The sequence below is a fragment of the Sceloporus occidentalis genome, unplaced genomic scaffold (assembly GCF_023333645.1).
Source record: "Sceloporus occidentalis isolate IW3139 unplaced genomic scaffold, rSceOcc1.0.p SCAF_4, whole genome shotgun sequence".
NCBI lineage: Eukaryota > Metazoa > Chordata > Lepidosauria > Squamata > Phrynosomatidae > Sceloporus > Sceloporus occidentalis.
In genome coordinates this window covers 81,543,635-81,565,466 of record NW_028316984.1, presented here as the reverse complement: position 1 = coordinate 81,565,466, position 21,832 = coordinate 81,543,635, and the positions used below count along the sequence as shown (strand labels likewise).

The following is a 21,832-nucleotide window of genomic DNA, read 5'->3' as shown; positions in this document are numbered from 1 at the left end:
GTCTTCTAAAAATGAGTACATGCCTGTGGTTAGATAAAGTGATTCCTTTGTGAAATATGCATTAGCAAATAAAGTTCTCTTGGATGAAAGCATGTAGAGATTAAAGCCTATTATCAGGGTGCTGGGCAATGCTGGAGTTCTAAATCTAACTCTCTGTAAACAATTACAAACAATTGGCTTTGGCTATGTGAGATTCTTGGACTATATTGGTACCGAAAGTCAGGTTATCTTCACATTTCTCTTTGGCTGTGGTATTGTGTAGGCTATTATGTTACTTCACAGATGGAGAGAATTCAGTTCTTCTGGCTTTAAAATTAAGCTGTTTCTGCATGCTCAGTCCATTAGAACAGTCTATGGGAAAGGCCCATATTACATTTAAGAAAAATGAGCAGGAACATTCTGAAGACTGTTTATTTTTATATATTCAGAAGTAAATGAATTACAGTTTACTATATTAAGTCTTGAACTTATCTACTTTTCAATTAGCAGTTTATAAAACGTTCCATTGACTATCTTTTAATTTTTACTAAATATATTTCATTATGTAAATAAAGGTTAATAATAATTAATAATAATAATGGCCTAAATATCCTAAAGGCACCAGATCCTGTCTGATCTAGGAACTAAGCAGAGTCAGCCCTGGTTAGTACTTTTTGTTTTATTGTCTCACATTTTTGTTTTGTGTTGTACATCGCTTTGATCAAATTTTGGAAAAGCGGTTTATAAATAATAAATATTATTATTATTATTATTATTATTATTATTATTTGGATAGGAGATTGCTAACTAATGCCAGGAAGGAACTGGAAAAACCACCTCTGAATATTCCTTACCTAAGGAAACCCTATTGAAATTCATGGGTTTACCATAGTTGAAAGGTGACATGAGGGGCGACATGCACATACATATATTTCATTATGAAGGTAGAGTTTAAAAAGGAGAGAAATCAGTATTCATATTAACAAGGAAAATTATAACACATTCTGTAATGTAGTGTTGATATTAATGTGTTAACAGCTGGCCATTGGATTCTCAATATAAAATAAAAATAGAATGACTAATTTCAAAAATAGTGTCATCCTAACAGTTTTATATTATCTCTCTTTTATTTTTATTTGGAACATGAAATCAAAGGAGTTGCATTAACAGAGCTGTACTATTTCCCTTTGAATCTCTTTGAGTGTTTTGTGGTTTGAAAATTTCATTTACCCTGTGCTACATAATGCTTTTCTTTTTTGCACTGTGGGAAACTCAGGCATATAGTATCTTGAAATTGCTGCACTGAACATTCACCAGAGCCCTGTCAAAAATGCAAAAAAGCTCTCTCCTTACAGTCCCTGTCAAGTCCTAGGTAAGATATACTAATAATAGCAAAATCATTTTGAAAGAGAATCCTTAGTTGAATGATACTGGTTTGAAAACTAAAGTAGAAGGGGGAACAGGTCTATTTGACTTGTGTAGTTTTCTAGCAGAGCTTTACATAGGGACAAAGTACATAAGACACCAATCATGCAGTCAATAATTACCTGAACTATTTTTAAAAAGTACTTCATAGATGCAGGGCCCCCAATCCATTGTATTTGAGGCTTTTTCATGTCTAGATCCTGATCAAAATTTGCAGGACAAAGCTCCCTCTGCTTGGCCTATTGCTCACTTCACTGGTGGTCTCCTCCAGTCAACCAGCTTTATGGAATGATGTTCTTGTCATCAGTGCCCTTGCTGTTGAGGTATCCAGAACTACTGGGAGTACTTACATTGTGAAGACCTCTGCATTAATGTTGTGTAGTCACCAATGGAACTGTTGCTGCATATCAACACGTTCAATCTTCTAACAGCCATTTTGAGTATTTGTGCACTTTTATTTCAGAAGCAGTGATCCAGGTCGATACCTGTAGATACCATAAAGGTACTAGATCCTGTCTGATCATGGAAGCTAAGAGTGTTAGACCTGGTTAGCACTTTAATGGGAGACCACCAACAAATAGCAGGTGCTGTAGACTATATATCTGAGGAAGAAACTGGCAAAACCACTTTTCAGTCTTTCTTGCCTAAAAAAAACCCCTATGAAATTAATGGGTTCATTATAAGTTGACGGGTAATTTGAAGACTAAAACACACACACACACACACACACAATTATATGGCCACTGGCAATATAACCACCAAATCCCACATCAAGAAGCGCAGAATGAACTCAAGCTTGCTAGAGAGGTTAAGAACAATAAAAAGGGCTTTTTTGGATATGTCCGCAGCAAAAGGAAGAAGGAAATGGTAGGGCCACTGCGTGGAAAAGATGGCAAAATGCTAAAAGAAGACAGAGAAAAGGCAGAATTACTCAACACCTTTTTTGCCTCAGTCTTCTCAGAAAAGGAAAAGGGTGCTCAACCTGCGGAGAATGGAGCAGAGGACAGAATAGGGAAATTTCAGCACAGAATAAGCAAAGAGATAGTACAGGAATACCTGTTTAATCTAAATGAATATAAGTCTCCAGGACCAGATGAACTACATCCAAGGGTATTAAAAGAACTGGCAAATGTAATATTGGAGCCATTGGCAATAATCTTTGAAAACTCCTGGAAAACAGGAGAAATCCCAGCAGACTGGAGGAGGGCAAACGTTGTCCCCATCTTCAATAAGCAGAAAAAAGAGGATCCAAACAATTATCATCCAGTTAGTCTGACATCAACACCAGGAAAGATTCTGGAGTAGATCATTAAACAAAGAGTCTGTGAACATCTAGAAGGCAATTCCATAATCACAAAGAGTCAACATGTGTTTCAGAGAAACAAGTCATGCCAGACAAACCTAATCTCTTTCTTTGATAAAATTACCAGCTTGTTAGATGAAGGGAATGCTGTGGATATAGTATATCTTGATTTCAGTAAGGCCTTTGACAAGGTTTCCCATGACATTCTTGCAAACAAGCTTATAAAATGTGGGCTAGACAAAGGAACTGTTAAATGGATCTGTAATTGGTTGACCGGCCGAACCCAAAGGGTGCTCAGCAATGGCTCCTTTTCATCCTGGAGAGAAGTGACCAGTGGGGTCCCACAGGGCTCTGTCCTGGGCCCAGTGCTATTCAACATCTTTATCAATGACTTGGATGACAGAATTGGGGGCATACTTATCAAATTTGCAGATGACACCAAATTAGGAGGAGTAGCTAATACTCCAGAGGACAGGATCAAAATTCAAAACGACCTGAATAGACTTGAAAGCTGGGCCAAAGCTAACAAAATTAACTTCAAAGGGAGAAATGTAAGGTACTGCACATAGGGCAGAAAAATGAAATGCACAGATATAGGATGGGACACACTGGGCTGAACAAGACTACATGTGAAAGGGATCTGGGAGTCCAAGTAGACCACAAGTTGAACATGAGTCAACAGTGCAATGCAGCAGCTAAAAAGGCCAAAACAATTTTAGGCTGCATTAATAAAAGTATAGTGTCTCGATCAAGAGAAGTAATAGTGCCACTGTATTCTGCTTTGGTCAGGCCCCACCTGGAATACTGTGTCCAGTTCTTGGCACTACAATTCAAAAAGGACAATGAGAAACTGGAGCGTGTCCAAAGGAGGGTGACTAAAATGATGAAGGGTCTGGAAACCATGTCCTATGAGGAACGATGTAGGGAGCTGGGGATGTTTAGCCTGGAGAAGAGAAGGTTAAGAGGTGATATGATAGCCCTCTTTAAGTATTTGAAAGGATGTCATATTGAGGAGGGAGCACGCTTGTTTCTGCTGCTCCAGAGTCTAGGACCCGGAGCAATGGATGCAAGCTACAAGAAAAAAGATTCCTCTTCAACATTAGGAGGAACTTCCTGACAGTAAGGACTGTTCGACAGTGGAAAAAAGTCCCTCGGAGTGTAGTGGAGTCTCCTTCTTTGGAGGTCTTTAAACAGAGGCTGGATGGCCATCTGTTGGGGATGCTTTGATTGACAGTTCCTGCATGGCAGGGGGTTGGACTGGATGGCCCTTGTGGTCTCTTCCAACTCTATGATCCTATGATTCTATGAACAAGTAAGGTGCGTTGATGTCCAGAATCCTTCCATTCCTTGCTTTCCAACTAGGGCTAATGAATACTCTATGGTTTTTCATGAGGGGTAATGTTGCAGCACTAAGTGACTACAAAGATCAGCTGTGAATCAAGGGAAATTCATCATCTAAACTAAGTGGATCTTGGGTTATGGAGGACTGTTTTTCTGCATTATTAACTACCTTCCCAGTCCACTCACTTAGGATCAAGAAGAATGGGTTACAAAAACCAGTACCAGAGCATATGTTTTGTATGTAGTAGTCAGAGGTTTCATGTTCTATTCTTGTCACCTCATATTTCCATAAACCTCTGTGCCATCCAACTGTCATCCTCATCTTGAGACCATAATCTCTTATTAATTGCATTACAGGAACAGGAAGTGCTGTTAATCAGAAAAATTATTTGCTAAGCTTTGTGAGGGAAAGGAGAAATGAGCTAGTACATAATTAGTTAAACTTAACTAGTAATTTTCCAACTTTGGCAGTGAGTTCTGTTAACTAACAAGGTCACTTCTTAAGCCTCATTAGGAAAGATAACTAATCAGGAGCAGGTATCTATTAAGTGAGTGTGATATTCCTTCCCCATCATAGACCATTGAGAGATATAATAGAGACTTAAGTTACTGCCATCAATATTTATGAATAGCGTTTGCATTCCATCAACATTTTTCCTTAAAACTTTGTGTCTCTTTCTCTTACAGCTGCTTCATGCATTCTCATTTTCTACATGAAGAATTTTTCCACAGATTTGCTCATGATCAAAGATTTGCTCAAAATTTGCTCATGATCCACTTACACTCTGGCATATTATTTATCATCATTATTATTTTATTAATTTTATTCATTTGCACCCTGCCTCTCTCTCAATAATGAGACTCAAGATGGGTAACAACATATTTAAAACAATACAGATTAAAACTATACAAAAGCTTAAATAAATGTATAAATATAAAAAATTAAAAACCATTAAAATGTTAAACAATATAAAACATTAAAATTCATTAAAAGACAATTACAAACTTTAAAAACAGCACCACTCAGTATTAAAAGTTCACCTTAGTTAGTTTCCAAAAGCCTGAGGGCATAAAAATGTCTTTACTTGCTGCTGGAAGAAGAGCAAGTATAGGACCATTTTGGTCTCCTTAGAGAGTTCAAAGGTGGGAAGCATCCACCGAGAAAGCCCTCTGGGGTTGTCTGAAGAGAAGGGCCTCTCCACATGATCTTAGAGCTATAATGGGCTCATATACAGTCCATCTGAGTTTGGACCCAAGCCAAATAGCGCTTGATATGTTGTCATCAGCACTTTGATTTGTACCTAAACAGACTGGCAGCCAGTTTAGGTTGCAACAAGGGAATCGTGTGCTTCTTGTAGCCAGCTCCAGTTTATCGCTGCAGCTCTTTGGGCAAACTGAAGTCTCTGGGCACTTCTGAGCAGCTCCTAGTAGAGCACATTACAATAATCCAAATGTAACCAAGGCATATGTTACTGTGAATAGATCCAATTTTTCCAGAAACAGGCATAGCTGGCATACTAGCTTTATCTGTTTAAATGCACTCATGATCACTGCTGAAATCTGGATCTCAGGCTCAGGGCTGAGTCCAGGAGTACACCCAAACTGTAAACCTGAGTTTTCAGGGGACGTGTAACCCTATATAAGAGGTTGAATCCCTATTCTCATGTGTTGTATTTCAACTGACCAGGACCATCTCTCTCTCATGAGGATTAAACTTCAATTTGCCCTCATCCAGTCCATTACAGTTACAAGATACTGGTTCAGCACATAAGCACTTTCCTTGTAATTTGCTGGAAAGGAGTAATAGAGCTAGTGGGGACAATCAGATGACGTGGCACTCCTATTCCTTTAAGCAGAAATCATGGCTTTTTGTGATCTATGCAGTCAAAGGCTTTGCTGCAGTCAATAAAGCAAATGCTATTTTTCTTCTGACCTATAAATATCCAGTATAGTAGGATACAGGGAAGGTTTTTTTCAGAAGTCTTACAACAACCTTGTTCAGGCATGCTTCTTCCAGGATCCTGTTCATATTATCATGAGGCACAGATTGAAAAATACAACCCACCTGCCCAAACTGCAGGCTTGACATCCATGGATTTGAGGATCAGCGGATGATCCCACCCCATTTCTTCCAAAGGTGGTGCATTCATGCAGCCACGCTGTCACACATACACACATTCCTGCCGCCATTAAAATGATGGGACTTGAGATCCCACAGTTTTTGGCATCTACAGGGTGGTGATGATGTCTGTAACAGAACCTCTGTGGATTAGAAGGGACGACTGTATTCATTAGCACTGACTTGTATCAAATCTGGCATCCAAGTGAATGAAACTTGGAGTTATCAATAAGCAGCTCGAATATCTTGTGTTCAGATATGTTAGATTAGTGCATAAAATGACCTAAAAGCAAGGATCTGTTCTTCTGCTATGAAAGTGAGCTCTTCAAAATATCAAGAATACATGGAAGAAGACGCAAAGGAGTTTATCAGACAAGGGAAATTGGAAGTATAATCCAATGGCAATCCGAATGCAAACATGGGGTTTAACATTGCGTGATAGACTACCACAAGCAATTTCGGGCAATGGGAAGTCAGTCCGAACGCAATCATGGGGTTTCACGTTATTGTGTGATAGACTACCACACGTTGCAACTCTGCTTCACCCCAAATCTTGCTTTCTCTACAGAGAATCTTAGGTCCCACCTCATCCAATCAGGTCAGCACATCCATCTAGGATCAAGTCTTGACTGAATGGCAGCTGTTTTACCATTCACAAACTTAGCATTGAGCCTTCAGCATGTTTCTCTGTGGGTGCAACACTAATTCTTTAATCAGCGCTGTACAAATCTTTTCATAAATACTTTTACATTTACATTTTAAAATTTGAATTTTAACAGTAACTAATCACTTATAAAGCTTGTAAAGCAGCAAGGCCATATCATTTTGAAGTGAAATTGAAACTGGCTAAGTTCAAATGCTATCAGAGCATCCCTGCATACTTGCTCTGCTCTGCTTATAAATGATAAACATGTAATGAATTAATCTGAAACAGAACCCCTCCCTATTTCATAGCCATTCCTGTGTACATATATGTGCCACTTTAGGACTTCCCAACTCTCATTTTTCTCTGTAGCTTGTGTGTTTCTCTGTTACACTGTTGACACATCTCCAGGCCTCCTGTCTCATCTCTATGCTTTTCCTTCTTCTTAACTGCATCATTCATTTATCAAACTTATTCCTTCCATATGCAATCCATCACTATTATATGGTGCCATTCCCTCCCTAAGTATTTTAAGGAAGTAAGGGCTCAGTACACAGCTAGTGCCCAAATACCACTTGCTGACTCAATCTGCATAGGAGGAAAATTGAGACCAGAAGATAATGGCATAGATGAAAATGAAGCCATAATTGTACTGTGTATAAGATTGTTCAACATCTTTTATGGTTTTACTGTGGAACTAAAGTCAGGAGCCTTATTTTACCATTTCTATGTCTTTTTAAAAATGTGTGGATTTGTAAGTGCTTAAACTGCTCTTTTAAAAAAGAGGATTTTTCATTTTACAGTATGGCTTTCAGGATTTGTTCACATAAAACAGTTGTCTGCTGGTATACTTACAAGGCTTGATTACTTATATTACTTGTGGCGAACCAACTACTAGTCAGGAGTTTCTGATTAGGCATTTTCATAAGGTGCACCAGTAAGATAGGGTGCAGTGCAACCCTGCTGCCTAACAGATAAAGATTATTCTCAGTATGATGCACAAGACAGTCCTTTTTATACTGGTGTAAGGGAGAGATGGCTGTAAACTAGACTGGTAGGAAGTGAATTCTCCCATTATCTCTGGGCTGTGTTTTTAAATATTTTTTAAATTAAGAAACTGTTCATTCATCAAAAGTTTTAGAAACTGAATACAAAACAATATGAAAAAAGGATGTTTTTTACTTCATGGTCAGAAAAATCTGGCAGTCCCGTTATATTAGCTTGTGGTCCTATATACACTAGCTGTATTTAGTTTGCCTTGGAACAGATTGCAGTTAAGATAATCAGAACTATTCTTTTTTACAGTTATTGGGATCTACATGTAACTTAAAGGCTTGATCCATCCAATTTACCTGAAAATAAGTCATATTAAATGTGAGGGAACTAAGTAGATATGCATACAATTATTCTGCCCATCTCAGTTATTGCATACCAAGGCTGTGAAATATTTTTCAGAGATTTTTTTTCATATGCATTTATTCCTATTAATTAATATTTTTCTGTATAGTACTTCAGGTATCCAGTGCTTTCTTTTTGGCCCACCTAATGGAACTAGAACCTGCAATAAGAGAAATCAGGAAAAATAAATACCCAGGAACAGATGATATCCCAACTGAACTACTTCAGTGCACACAGACAGGAGCACCATTAGTGTTAACTAAAATATGCCAACAAATATGGAAAACAAGGAGGTGGCCAACAGACTGGAAACTCAATATACATCCCAATCCACAAAAAAGGAGATACAAAAGAATGCAGCAACTATAGGACCATAGCATGAATCTCACATGCAAGCAAAATATTGCACAAAATTCTGCAACATATACTCCAGCCATACATGGAGAGAGAAATTCCAGAGGTGCAAGCAGGATTCAGAAAAGGAAGAGGCACCAGGGCCCACATCACAAACATGAGATGATTAATGGAGTACACCAAGGAGCTTCAGAAATAAATAATCATGTGCTTCATAGACTATAGCAAAACATTTGACTGTATAGATTATGACAAGTTATGGAACGCACTCAAGGACATGGGGGTGTGATGTCCAATTGGTAAAGGGGTCAGGCAAGGCTGCATACAGTCACTCTGTTTGTTCAACTTATATGCTGAAAACATCATAAGAAAAGCAGAGTTATGATCAGAAGAAGGAAGAGTGAAGATAGGAGGAAGGAACATCAACAACCTAAGGTATTTGGATAACACAATAATACCGGCAGAAGTCATCACAGACTTGGAACAGTTACTGAGGAAGGTCAAAGATGAAAGCACAAAGGCAGGGTCAATCTCGAACATAAAGAAAACAAAAATACTGTATTGACCACAGACGAAATACAGAAATTCAATCTGGACAATGTGGAAATTGAAATAGTAAAAGAATTCCCATATCTAGGATCAAACATTGACCAGAGTGGATACTGTAGTCAAGAAATAAGAAGACTAGGAATGGGTAGAGTAACTATGAAAGAACTAAAAAAGATCCTGAAGAGCAAAGATATGCAACAGAGCACTAAAGTCAGAATCGTCCAGGCAATATTCCCCATCACCACGTACGGATGCGAGAGCTGGATAATGAAGGAAGCAGAGAGAAAGAAAATCAACACATTTGAGATGTGGTGTTGTAGAAGAGTGCTTAGGATACCATGGACAGCTCAAAAGTCAAATAAATGGGTCGAACAGATCACGCCAGAGCTCTCTTTGGAGGCCAAGACGATCAAATTGAGGCTGTTGTACTTTGGCCACATAATGAGAAGACATGGATCACTATTAGAAACCATAATACTAGGAAAGGGAGAAGGAGAAGAAGACCACAAGCAAGATGGATGGACTCAATTAGGGGAGTCACAGGCATGGGTTTGCAGGGAGTGAGCAGATCAGTGGAGGATAGGGAGTCATGAGGTGTCTCCTCCACAGGGTTTCCATGAGCAGGGCCGACTTGAGGCAGTTAACAAGAAAAAGAATGGAAGGTATAGGAAGAAAGAAGTGTCTCATTGAATCTGTCAGATCAAAACTGATAAAGAGAAGCAAAGTTTTACAACCATTTTTCGGATACCACATATAGAAATTTGTTGTGGAATAATTTATTACACTGAAGTATATAGAAATTAGACCTGGAATGGTACAGGTCCCCTATCAAAACTATTTTTCTCTTTGTGTTGTTTTAAGAATAACGTTTTAATTTTCTATTTCATATTTCAGCAGTAACCAAGATTCTCATGCTTAAAATTAGCATATTAAAATAGTCATATGATTACAGAGAGAACCAGTATGGTGTAATGACCAGTTCTTGGGCATGAAATAATGAAGAATAAACATAGTCAATAAATGATCTTTAAAACTGATGTTCTGTGCCTTCGAGTCATTTCTAATTTAAGGTGACCCTAAGGTTTTTTTCTTTATAAGATATGTTCAGAGGCAGTTTGTTTTTGCTTTCCTCTGAGGGTAAGAGAGTGTGACATGCCCAAGGCCACCCAGTAGATTTCCATCCGAACCCTAGTCTCCAGAGTCAAAGTTCTGTGCTCAAACCAAACACTTCCTGATCTTTTAAATACTTAATTTTAAAAATATTTTATGTATATTTTATTGTTTTGTCATTCTTTTTATGTATCAATGTTATAGCTCATCATAGATCAGACATATTTTTATTTTAAATCAAATTTATGGTGCCTTGCAGAAATATTAACCATTATTTGACTTGTCCACATTTTGTTGTCTTACAGCGTGGAATTGGATTTTATTGATATTACCTCCTAGTGTACATAGATGTACATAAAATGCTCAGTATTGTGAGGGTGGACAATAATTTTGTGTGCCACAATCAAAATAAGTAAATGAAAACAAACTGGCCCTTGTTGGGTACAAAAGTGTTTCATTCCTTTTTATTGTGACACACCTAAATACAGTACAGTACTTTTATTTTTTAATTCATGTCAGTCAAGGTTGGTCTTACTATGACATCTCTGAGAAGCTGATGTGATGGTAACCATGTCGAGACCTAAATACCCCGAAGGCACCTGATTCCATCTAAGCTTGGAAACTACAGTAAGTAGTGTCAGGCCTGGTTAGTATTTGCAATTGGGACCATCAGGGAACACCAGGTAATATAGGGCTATATTAAGAGGAAGGCAATGGCAAAGTATTGAAATTATTTAAATAAAATTGTTCTAATTTGGACAATGTTATTTCCTTATAAAATGTTAAAATGTGAATATATATGTATATATGAAAATATGCACACTGAACAAACAAAATATTTTTATTCATATACTATGTCCAGTGGGGAAGGGGAATGCGATATCTGCATGTAGATGTAAAAAGGATCACAAGGGTAAAAAGTTTTGAGAACCACTGCATTAGCTTCTTCATGAGGCAAAGATAGTAAAATATACAGGGGAAGAAAGACGATGATGTTAGAGTGAGTCTTCATCTTGCTTTCTCAAGATGATATAGAAGGAGAGTCTAGGGAGACAGAAAATCTGATCACATCTTCTGCTATATAATTATTGTGTAACAATTTAACAAACTAAAAACAAGTTTAGGTTAAAAACGGTTTAAAACTATGAGAATAAAGATTTTTTTCAATAAATCAATAAGCCCTGACATACTTTAATAAACAGCTATGTTTTTACCTGGTACTAAAATAAAGCCAGTGTTGGCACTATCAAGCCTCCAAGGGGAAGGGACCCCACAACTGAGAATGCTTTTTTCTACATCTCCACACAGAACAGAGCACCTTCCAGCAAACCTTAGTGTTTAGTATGTCTCTTGTCTGTTCAAATTATTTTTATTGTTTTACATTGTTTTACTACTTAAATCGATTCTACTTGTACATTACCCTGAGATGTTATGGAATAGGGTAGAATATAAATAATTGAATGAACGAATGAATGAACGAATAAATAAATAAATAAATAAATAAATATGCTTTATGATAACCATATGGTCAATGTTTCAATTGCTTTGTTTACTGATGTTAGTGTTATTATTATTACTACAATATAGTCCACATTTTCACTGTTTTACAATCATCTACTGTATTGCTTTTCATCATCTTGTCTGGCATTTTTTATAAATGTTTAATTGGATTTATTTTTGGTATAGTTCTAGTTCAATGGTCACTTTCCATTAAGCCACTGGAGCAAAAACAAAAACAAAAACAAAAAAAAAACCCAACAAAAAAACCCAACACCCTATCCCTCTTTTTCCCAGTGGCAGAGTTGTTAACTCCTCGGTTCTTTTTCATATGCCAACGGGAACATCACAAGGATTCCTTCTATTTTGTCATTGTTGAGTAGCTTTTCTATTTCCCCCTTCATAGATTCCTTCCCTAATATGTTCCCTTTTCTGTTTTATGTACTGTAGTCTTTTTTAAAAAAAAAACACCTCTTTTCAGGGCTTCAGTTCCTTTTCCTCCCCTTTTTGTATGGTCTCTAAGATGTTATTTTAAAAATATGCTTCTAGTAGGAGTAATATTGCTACTTTAGGTGAAGGAGACTTGGGGGTGTTTCTTCTGTTTAGGTGAAGACTTCATTGTGCAGTCAGCATAAAGTTTATCTCACAGGGACTCAGGAATAGACTACAGTATTTTGTCTCCACCTTCACCTCTGGAAATATTCTCTGATGAAGATAATTGATACTGCTTACAGTTCCTTCTGTATAACTCCAGCAATCTCAAAAGAAATTACCTCATTAGATGGTGGGATACCTCACTGTCAGGTGCTGTAGTGTCATCTTCAAAAAGACAATTGGTATTGAAGTAATCCAGGATGGTATTGGCTTTGGTTGCAAAATCTTTGATAGAAGAGGGTACAAGATCACTTGTGATACCAGTTGTGAAAGGCCTACAATATAACACTGGCACAATATAACACTGGCAAAATATGACAGTAATACTGGGCAGATCCCTTTTAATGAGGCTTCAAATTCTGGGGGGGAAAAAGAAAGAAAGAAGGATAACTATAAAGGGAAAGATAGCCAAAGACCTAAGAAACAACTTACCATTACCTGATTCTGCAAAGGTAATTGTGACACAGTTATTATTTACCCACCCTGTTTTGTTATGACAGCTTGCTATGGCAATTGTGAAAGGCTTGATTGCATTCCCAAAACAACTAATTCAACTTTGGTAGCAGTTGAGTCTGCTAGTGTAGAAGTGACCAAGATTTCATCAGCATAATAAGTGCCCATTAGGGAACTCTCTAGTAAGGAGAGATTCCAAAAGTGGAGTCAGAGAATTAGCATACAAGTCTCCAATCTCAGCTCCACACTATCCTTGGGTTACTTTGGTCCATACTGCTTTCTCTCATCATCAAGATACTTTTGTTCATATCTAATAGGAATCCTTGGCACTATCAAACAGACACTAATCCTCTTTTACAGACCCTCCCGCCCTGAGGACTGCCATTAGCAACAAAACAATACACATGCAAATCACTCCTGCCTTTCCAGGTCAAACAATATATACACCCAAGTCCTTTCTAGGCAAGCATTCTCTGAAGATGCTAGCCACAGAGGCTGGCGAAACGTCAGGAAGAAACTCTTCTAGAACATGGCCACATAGCCCGAGAAAACCCACAAAAAACTATTCTTAATCTTCCTCACAGCAGAGGTTTCCTTTAAAGCATTTTCACTATCATTCTTCTTCAAAAAAGGAAGAGCTAGACATTGCCTTTGACTCCCCTGCACATGGAGTTCCCATTATAGAGGCCATAATCAGCCCCTTGGCTGATTATGTACCATGTCTGTCTCACTAACTCAACACTTGGGACAACATCACCAGCAATATCTGGGTGTTAACCATTCTTTGCTAGGCTATGCTGTAGAGTTTAACTCATTTCCCCATGTAGGAGTTTAGTGTTCAACACCACTGACCTAGGTTCTGAGAAAGGAAATAAAGATTTTATTGCAGAAGAATGCCACATAATATATACTATATTGTTGCGAGCTCATAGGATATTTCCCCTCTTATTTCATAGTTCCAAAAAAGGATGGCATTCTGCATCCCATTCTTGATCTTTGAGGCACCAACTGCTACAGTATGCCAAGAAAATTTGAAATGGTCGCACCAGAGTCAATTCTTGTTTTGTTTCAATTAAATGATTGGTTTGTAGTCATGAACATGTTGGATGCTTAAGTTCACATTGCCACTTGTCCATAGCACTGAAAATTTATTCACTTTATAGTGGCTTAATGGATGTATCAGTCTAAGATGTTACTATTCAGCCTATTGATTGGCTCAGTGTGTATGGATGTTGTGACATTTTTTCTCAGGACTTGAAGCATCAAAGTATTCCATTTATTAGAAAATTGGCTTCTGATATCTCCTTCCAGCCACTGATTATACAGGGACCTCAATCAAACATTTTTGGTTTGTTTGAGAAACCACCCCCACCCCTTAGAAATATCCAGAAAAATTGGAAAATGGTATATTAGCCACTCTTTAAGACCATGCAGTCTGCCAGATAATTTGCTACACCTGTGGACTAGCATTATACCACCGCAATTAGGAGCTTATTGATGGATTTCCCCATCTGTGGCAAGAAGCAGGCTAACCTTGATTGGAAGACAAGGCATCAATGAGAGGGAAAAGAACAATAGGTACAGTTGGCCCTCCTTATCCATGGATTTTTTATCCACGGATTCAAGCACCTACAGCTTGAAAATATTAAAAAAAAAAAAGTATAAATTCCAAATAGCAAGCCTTGATTTTGCCATTTTATAGAGGGGACACCCATTTTGCTTTGCCATTATATTTAATGGGACGAGCATCCACAGATTTTGTTATCCATGGGAGATCCTGGAACCAAACCCCGTGGATAACAAGGACTCACTGTATTGCCAAATATGCTATTATTGAACTTTTATGGTCCTTTGAAAGCCCTATGTCATAAAGTCCTGATTGACCTAAAGTGTCCTTCGTGTTTGTCAACCTATGCTGCTCCCTCTGTGATGTAAAGTGATACTTTTAGGGATGTTTCCACCTCTTCCTCTTTCAGCTCTTCCCTAGAATGTAGCTAGATTACATTAGCACGCTGAGTAACTTTCCTATCTTTAGAATAGAGTTGCTATAATAAAGCTTTTAATTTGTTTCGCTAAGAGTCATTGGTGTCTTTGCTCCTTAATCGGGATCTTTAACAGTGGCCACGTTCTGTGAAATACAGCTGCATAGACTCTTGAACATATGCAGATGCTCTCTTAAGGAGGGCAGTTTTGTCCTAAATTGTGGCTTGATACGCCCTATCATCATTGTCTTGCCTTACTAATCACGTATTTGTGTGAAGCACACAGACCACAAAGAAAAAGAGGTTGCTTCTTTTTTGAGTGGTCATCTGTGCACTGACACAACCTGCCCTTCTCTCTTTTTCAGGTCCAGCATCTTCTCCTATGAAATTGAGGAAGATCAGCTTTGGTACACAGTAACATGTATATCATGTTCCTGGCAGCTGAAGACAACAGTACAAAACCTTGTAAAACCCATGTACAAGATGAAAAACTGATCCCATCTTTCAAATTGCTTCCATGTATATGATAAAATTATTTTGTTACATTTGTTACATTTTGTTATCCATACGAATGATCATATTTGATACTGACACTTTGATCCTATGGGATTGGTTTAAAATGCGTGATGTAGTGGCTTTAATAATTGGTTGCTGGTGGTGATTCTGTTTCTCCATTACTTTGAGAAGTACCTCCCACTGATTAAAGAAGTTGGTAGGTTATCATGGAATGGACATTATTGTTCCTCTTCTAGAACAACAATTAACCTTTGAAAAACATGCTGTTCAGCAGAGGGTCTGGGAAGGCAATGCCACCTGTGGAATCTTTGGACTTATGCCTCGTATAATGTCTTAACAGTGGTTAAATACATTTGTCTTTGCAGAGAAGCAGAAAACAGCAACTGTATTTGTCCTTTTAAGCAGGTCTTTATCTTACTTTACCTAAGTAAGAAAATCTATAACATCTCTTTAAAAGGAGAAAGCAAGAAAAAACCGAGACCTACAGACTTTATAGATTCCTGAAACAATCCCACCCACCCCCTGCATTTGTTTGTATGGAACTACCAGACATCATACCATCAGAAGGGTCTACTTTACCTGCAAATTCTATCCAGTTTGTGATGGGATGGGGGTTATCACTTACTGATTTCCGCATCATAGGAAATGGAGAAGACATTTAAAGCATCAGAAAGTGAACTGAAATGAGGCTTCACTTTGGATATGAACCAAGTGAACTGCTAGTATCAAGTGCTGAACTAACTCAATTGCGAAGTCAAAGGCTTTAATGGCCGGCATCCATAGTTTTTTGTGGGTTTTTCGGACTATGTGGCCATGTTCTAGAAGAGTTTCTTCCTGACGTTTCGCCAGCATCTGTGGCTGGCATCTTCAGAGAATGCTTGCCTGGAAAGGAGTTGGGTATATTTATTGTGTGACCTGGAAAGGAAGGAATGATTTGCATGTGTATTGTTCTGTTGCGAATGGTAAGCCTCAGGGCGGGAGGGTCTGCAAAAGAGGATTAGTGTCTGCTTGATTAGTGCTCAATGTCTGCTGGGAGATTTCCCATTTGCATTTGTTGAGTCTTTATCTTGCTATCTTTCAGGAATGGTAGCCAAACCTTGTTTACTTTAAGGGTTTCCTATTTCCTGTTGAAATTGTCCAGGTGTTTGTGGATTTCAGTGGCTTCCCTGTGCATCCTGACATGGTAGTGGTTGGCATGGTCCAGAACTTCAGTGTTTTCAAACAGGATGGTTTGTGCCCAGGATGGTTTGTGGCATGTTCTGCTACTGCTGATTTTTCTGGCTGGCCCAGTCTGCAATGACTCTCGTGTTCCTTGATTCTGGTTTGTACACTGCATTTGGTGGTCCCTATATAGACTTGTCCGCAGCTGCATGGTATGCGGTAAACTCCTGCGGCTGTGAGAGGGTCTCTTTGGTCCTTGGCTGAGCGAAGCATTTGCTGGATTTCCTTTGTCGGTTTGTAAACCATTTGAAGGTTGTGCTTCCTCACCACTTTGCCTATGTGACTCCTTTGATGTATGGTAAAAATACCTTCCTTTTGGGTGGCTGCTTGTCTTCACTCCTTTGGGTTTTCCTGGGCCTGGCAGCCCTTCTGATGTCTGAGCTGGAATAACCATTAGCCTGTAGAGCCCGGTCCAAGTGCTTCAGTTCATCTTCCAAATCGTGGGGTTCACAGATGCGTTTTGCTCAGTCTACCAGTGTTTTGATTGTGCTTCTTTTTTGTCCTGGGTGATGGTTGGAGTTCTTGTGCAGGTATTGGTCTGTATGTGTGGGTTTTCGGTATACTGTGTGACCCAAACGTTGGTTCGGTTTGTGGATGACTAGGACATCCAGGAATGGCAGTGTTCCTTCCTTTTCTTTTTCCATAGTGAATTGGATGTTGGGGTGGATGTTGCCAGCCAGATCTTCTCCATGGCTCCAAATGGTGAAAGTGTCATCCATGTATCGGAACCAAGTTGTGGACTTTTTCAGTGCTGTTTCCAGGGCTTGCTTTTCAAAGTGTTCCATGAAGATGCCAGCCACAGATGCTGGTGAAATGTCAGGAAGAAACTCTTCTAGAACATGGCCACATAGCCCAAAAAACCCACAAAAAACTAACTAAATTGCATTCTGAACTAGATTCCAAACACCTAGTACAAAATGTAGATTTATTTATACTTCAAAACTAGTACAAATCTTCCTGTGAATGTGAGCATTTTGCTATTTGGTAGTTTTGGTCAGTCTTTATTAAAAGATGACAAACCAGTTGTGAACCCTGCAGTGTTCAGCTTAGCAAAATAATGTGTTTTATTGTTATTGAAAGAAGAATAAATCTGGAAACTGGTTTTATTTGAGCCAGCATAAAATGGGAGTTGGTACTTAATGCTGTTTGTCTGGATTCAAAATGCATTGAGATAAAAGGGAGGCTTCAGGAGCCAGTGTGGAAAAGCCTTCATACTAATTGTATTGATGGTTGTCAGGCGGTGTGGAGGGAATTTAACTTCCAGGAAGGGTTGACAACTGTTTAGAATAACAATAAAATCCTGTGCTCCAGGGACATTGAGTCTGACGTTTTATTGAACATTTGTCAAAATGGAAAAAATGCGCAGAAATGTTTGTATATGCCTCATGTTTTCCTGCTGTTTTTTGATTTTATAATGCAAAGCAGCAATCCTGCACTCATATAATCATACATCGGCCCTTCTCCTTGGAGGTCAAGATGATCAAATTGAGGCTGTCATAGTTTGGCCACGTAATGACAAGGCACAGAGCAGTAGAAAAAACAATAATGCTAGGCATGGTAGAGGGTAGTAGAAAGAGAGGAAGACCACATGCTGGATGGATAGACTCAACAGGGAAGTCACAGACAGGAATGGGCAGGAACTAAGCAGAGCAGTGGAGGATAGGGGATCTTGGAGATGTCTCACCCACAGGGTCACCTTGAGTTGGGATCAGCTTGAGGGCAGTTAACAACAACAAATGCTAAATTGGAATTGGTGGGAGTAATTTGCTGGAATTTTTGTACAAAATTGTGGATGGGATGAACCATCCTGGGATGAAAATAAGTGTTCATCCCTAACATGTTAAACAAAATACTTAAGAATCTTGGCTCTTGTTCTAATTAATTAAAGTCTAATATAAAATGGCTGACAGATTTGCCATATGCAAACCTTTGTTCAGTTTCTAAAATTATGGCTTCAGTACAGTGGGATCTTGATACCTGCTGGTATTTGGTTCCAGGATGCCACAATCGGTGGATGCTCAAGTCTCATTATATACAGTGGCAAAGTAAAAGGCGACATCTCTCTGTTCACATTTTCATGTCTCATATGCACCTGATTTGCACTTCTAGTTAATTTGACATATTGTGAATTTTGACAGGGTAAAATAGTATATTGTGAAGTCCTGGATGCTATTATTGTGGCATGGGATCCAGGAAGGGTGTTATAATTCTATCTACATTGTTCTTGAAACAGAGTTCCTTTAAAGAGCCACCTTTCTTTATCAACATATGTGACAAGGTTGGCCTTGAACTTTTTTCAAAAAAACAGTAGTTAAATTATCACTAGGGTAACCGTAACTACAGGCTGCAGATGCCCTTGGGAGTATCTGTAGGTAAAAAAAGAAGAAGCGCTGCAGACTCCTCTCTTCCATAAAATACGTAGTCTGAAAGAAGAAGAACAACTCATCCCCACAATGCAACCATTTAAAATTTTTGTCTAATCTTTGTGTGATGTCTTTGTACAGTTGGCTCTCCATATCCACAGATTATCCATGGTTTTAACCATCTACGGCTTGAAAATGTTAAAAAAAAGTATAAATTCCAAAAAGCAAACATTGATTTTGCCATTTTATACAAGGGGCACCGTTTTACTATGCCACTGTATTTAACAGGATTTGAACATTCACAGAGTTTGATATCCGCAGGGGATCCTGGCACCAAACCTTCGAAGTGCAGACCTCAAACATAATATCCAGAAAGGCAGACCATCTGGTTGTGTTGTTTTTAGCAATATTTCTTTTGTTACTAGCAACAACATTCTCAGCTTTATAATTCAAAGCTGGTGCAGTGGGTGGTGAGTTAAGATCAAATGCAGATTTACTACTGAGTCAATCAGTCATTTGGGTTGAGCAAATTCACATGTGGCAGCCTAACCAATATCCCTGGATTATAGTCAGGATAAAAAGTGTAACTGTTGTACAAGACAATGCATGCGGAAAAATTCTGCAGACATTGATAGTGGTTCCTAGGAGCAGTCTGTCTTTACACAACTGATATAACATATACAGTATATGTTGGGGCTACAGTAGAAAACTTGATCCTTGTAGAGCTGTTTTGAACTGACAGCTGCTTGCAGACAATTTTAGATATATGTGGATGCACTTGCTATCTATATCTTTCAAATGACCTGCACTGGCATGTATGTGCTTCCCCCACCCTCTCTATCATGCCAGACTGCTGAGAGGGAGTGAGAGAGGGAGTGAGAGAGACTTGGCAGTTGTCATTCATTATTTCTTCTTTAACGCAAGCGTATGGAGCTGAAAATTCCTTGCTAAGGTACCTTACAAATATCTTTCTTACTCTTAGGGTGAGAGAATTTTTGGTAGGAATCTTTTCCAGGTAGTGATTCTATGATTCTTTTTGTGTGCATGTTTGAAATACTAATTGACCGACAACAGCTGCTTTCAGTGATATAATACCAATCTTCTTCACTATATGCATTCATAACTTTACTAGTTGTGCATGTACCTTAGAGATACTTTGGTTCAGGCAGTTTTCTTTAATACTTTCAAAATGAAGTTCATTATTTAAAATCCTTCCTCATTAGAAAGGAACAGAGCAGGTTAGAAGATCTTACAGGTTTCTTTCTTGAAATATATTCTCTTCTGTGAAAAGAATAATTGCAAGTTTGTGTGTGTGTGTGCGCGCGCGCTCATTATTCATTTTTAGAGCTTTATTTTTAAAATGAGTTGTTGGCAAGATTTCTGCTGCTTAATTTGTCTCTAGTTTCATAATGAAGGTAGGGCTCTGAAGAGGCAAGTTGTCTGCAAAGGAGATGGCTAAAAAGTTGGATAATATGTGTAATTAGAAGCTGTAGTAGGAATGCTTGTGCCTGGCTCATAATGGGAGTCAAACAGCTGCATGGCACAAACCCTCCATGTCAGTGATATGGGAGTACACACATTCCACTGGAAGCGCAGCTTTTGGCCAGGCAAGCACAGCTTGTACACTGTCCAGGATGTCCCCTCCCCCCAAAAAACTATGTTGTGTAAAGGCTGCTCCCCTACTCCAAGATCAAGTATTTTGTATTAAGGGAAGCAATGAAATATGAGACTCTAGTGATGAGCTACATACTGATCATTCACAAATTGTAACTGGAAAATCAGAAATGGTGTATTTAACTATGAGTGCATTGCACTGCAGAAATAATCTGGTTGACACCACTTTAACTGCCATGGCTCAGTGCTATGGAATTGTGGGAGCTGTAATTTGTTGTGGCACCAGAGATTTGCTCTGCTGCCTCCAACAATCTACAATTCCCAGAATTCTATAGCATTAAGCCATGGCAGTTAACCAGATTATTTCTGCAGTGCGGATGCAGCCTATAAGAACTATTCAACCCTGTGTAGTTTCGTTGGATCAGATCATGTTGTAGGACCAAGCATATTTGGTTTTAAGGACAGTGGTTTTATATTCTAGCCCTGTTACTGTAGCAAATTGAAGTTAATGAGGGTTCCTTTTTTGCCACATGTGATTTTTAGTTTTCTCTCCATTTGTGTCTGTGGTTCTCCTCAGCATTCTTGTTTCTTTTCTGGCAGCCCTGGAATGTAGAAAGACAATTAGAGTATGCCTTGTGTGCAAAAAGGCAGCAAATAGTGAAGATGTGTGTATTTACTGAATAAGGACTTCAGTTTATTAACATGAACCATGTAGTTCAGGAGGTATCAGAATTCATATTGTCCTCAGCATGATGCCTGTGAAACAGTCAAGACGTCTCCCTATCAGTGCTTCCACATTGAAAGAGGTGGGTGGGGTTAGAATAAAAGTTGGACCAGACAGACAGAAAAACAGATAACTGAATTGTTAGCTGTTGAATTGCAAGGTGCTAGGCCTCAAGGTTGGCATGGTTTAGATCAGTAAGGGCTTTTTCACAAGGCTTTTGAGAAACTTTATCTTCTACGGCATAACTTTTCAGAGCTGAAAGTGTTTTAAAAGGAGTCCATGCTCTTTTCCATCTTATACCACTAGTAAGGTTTTGCAGGCTTTTATATTGTTTAAAATGCTGATAGACTGTAGTTAGCAATGTTAAAATGAGATGCATCTTTCTAGCTGCATAATTTTCCTTAAAAATTGTCTGTCTCCAAACTGCATACTTTTAGTATTTCTATTTTCTATTTATATGGCTGGAAGACCATCTGTCAGGGGTGCTTTGATTGAGAGTTCCTGCATGGCAGGGGGTTGGACTGGATGACCCTTGGGGTCTCTTCCAACTCTACGATTCTATGAATTCTATGATTATATGCTTTATT

At 38.5% G+C, this 21,832-nt stretch overlaps 1 protein-coding gene across 8 annotated transcripts in view; it reads left to right on the top strand.

Annotated features, from left to right (window-relative positions):
* SPTB (spectrin beta, erythrocytic) overlaps nucleotides 1–21,832 on the top strand; it is a 170,646-nt gene that overhangs the window by 40,859 nt on the left and 107,955 nt on the right. For 3 of the 8 annotated variants that reach the window (XM_089520534.1, XM_089520528.1, XM_089520535.1), the window contains exon 1: nucleotides 19,775–19,859. The exons of 4 other annotated variants lie outside the window; for them this stretch is intronic. The gene's annotated coding sequence lies outside the window, so the exon portion shown is untranslated. Of the gene's footprint in view, nucleotides 1–19,774; nucleotides 19,860–21,832 lie in introns of those variants that run through there. One more of the 8 variants, XM_089520532.1, reaches the window with a different exon arrangement.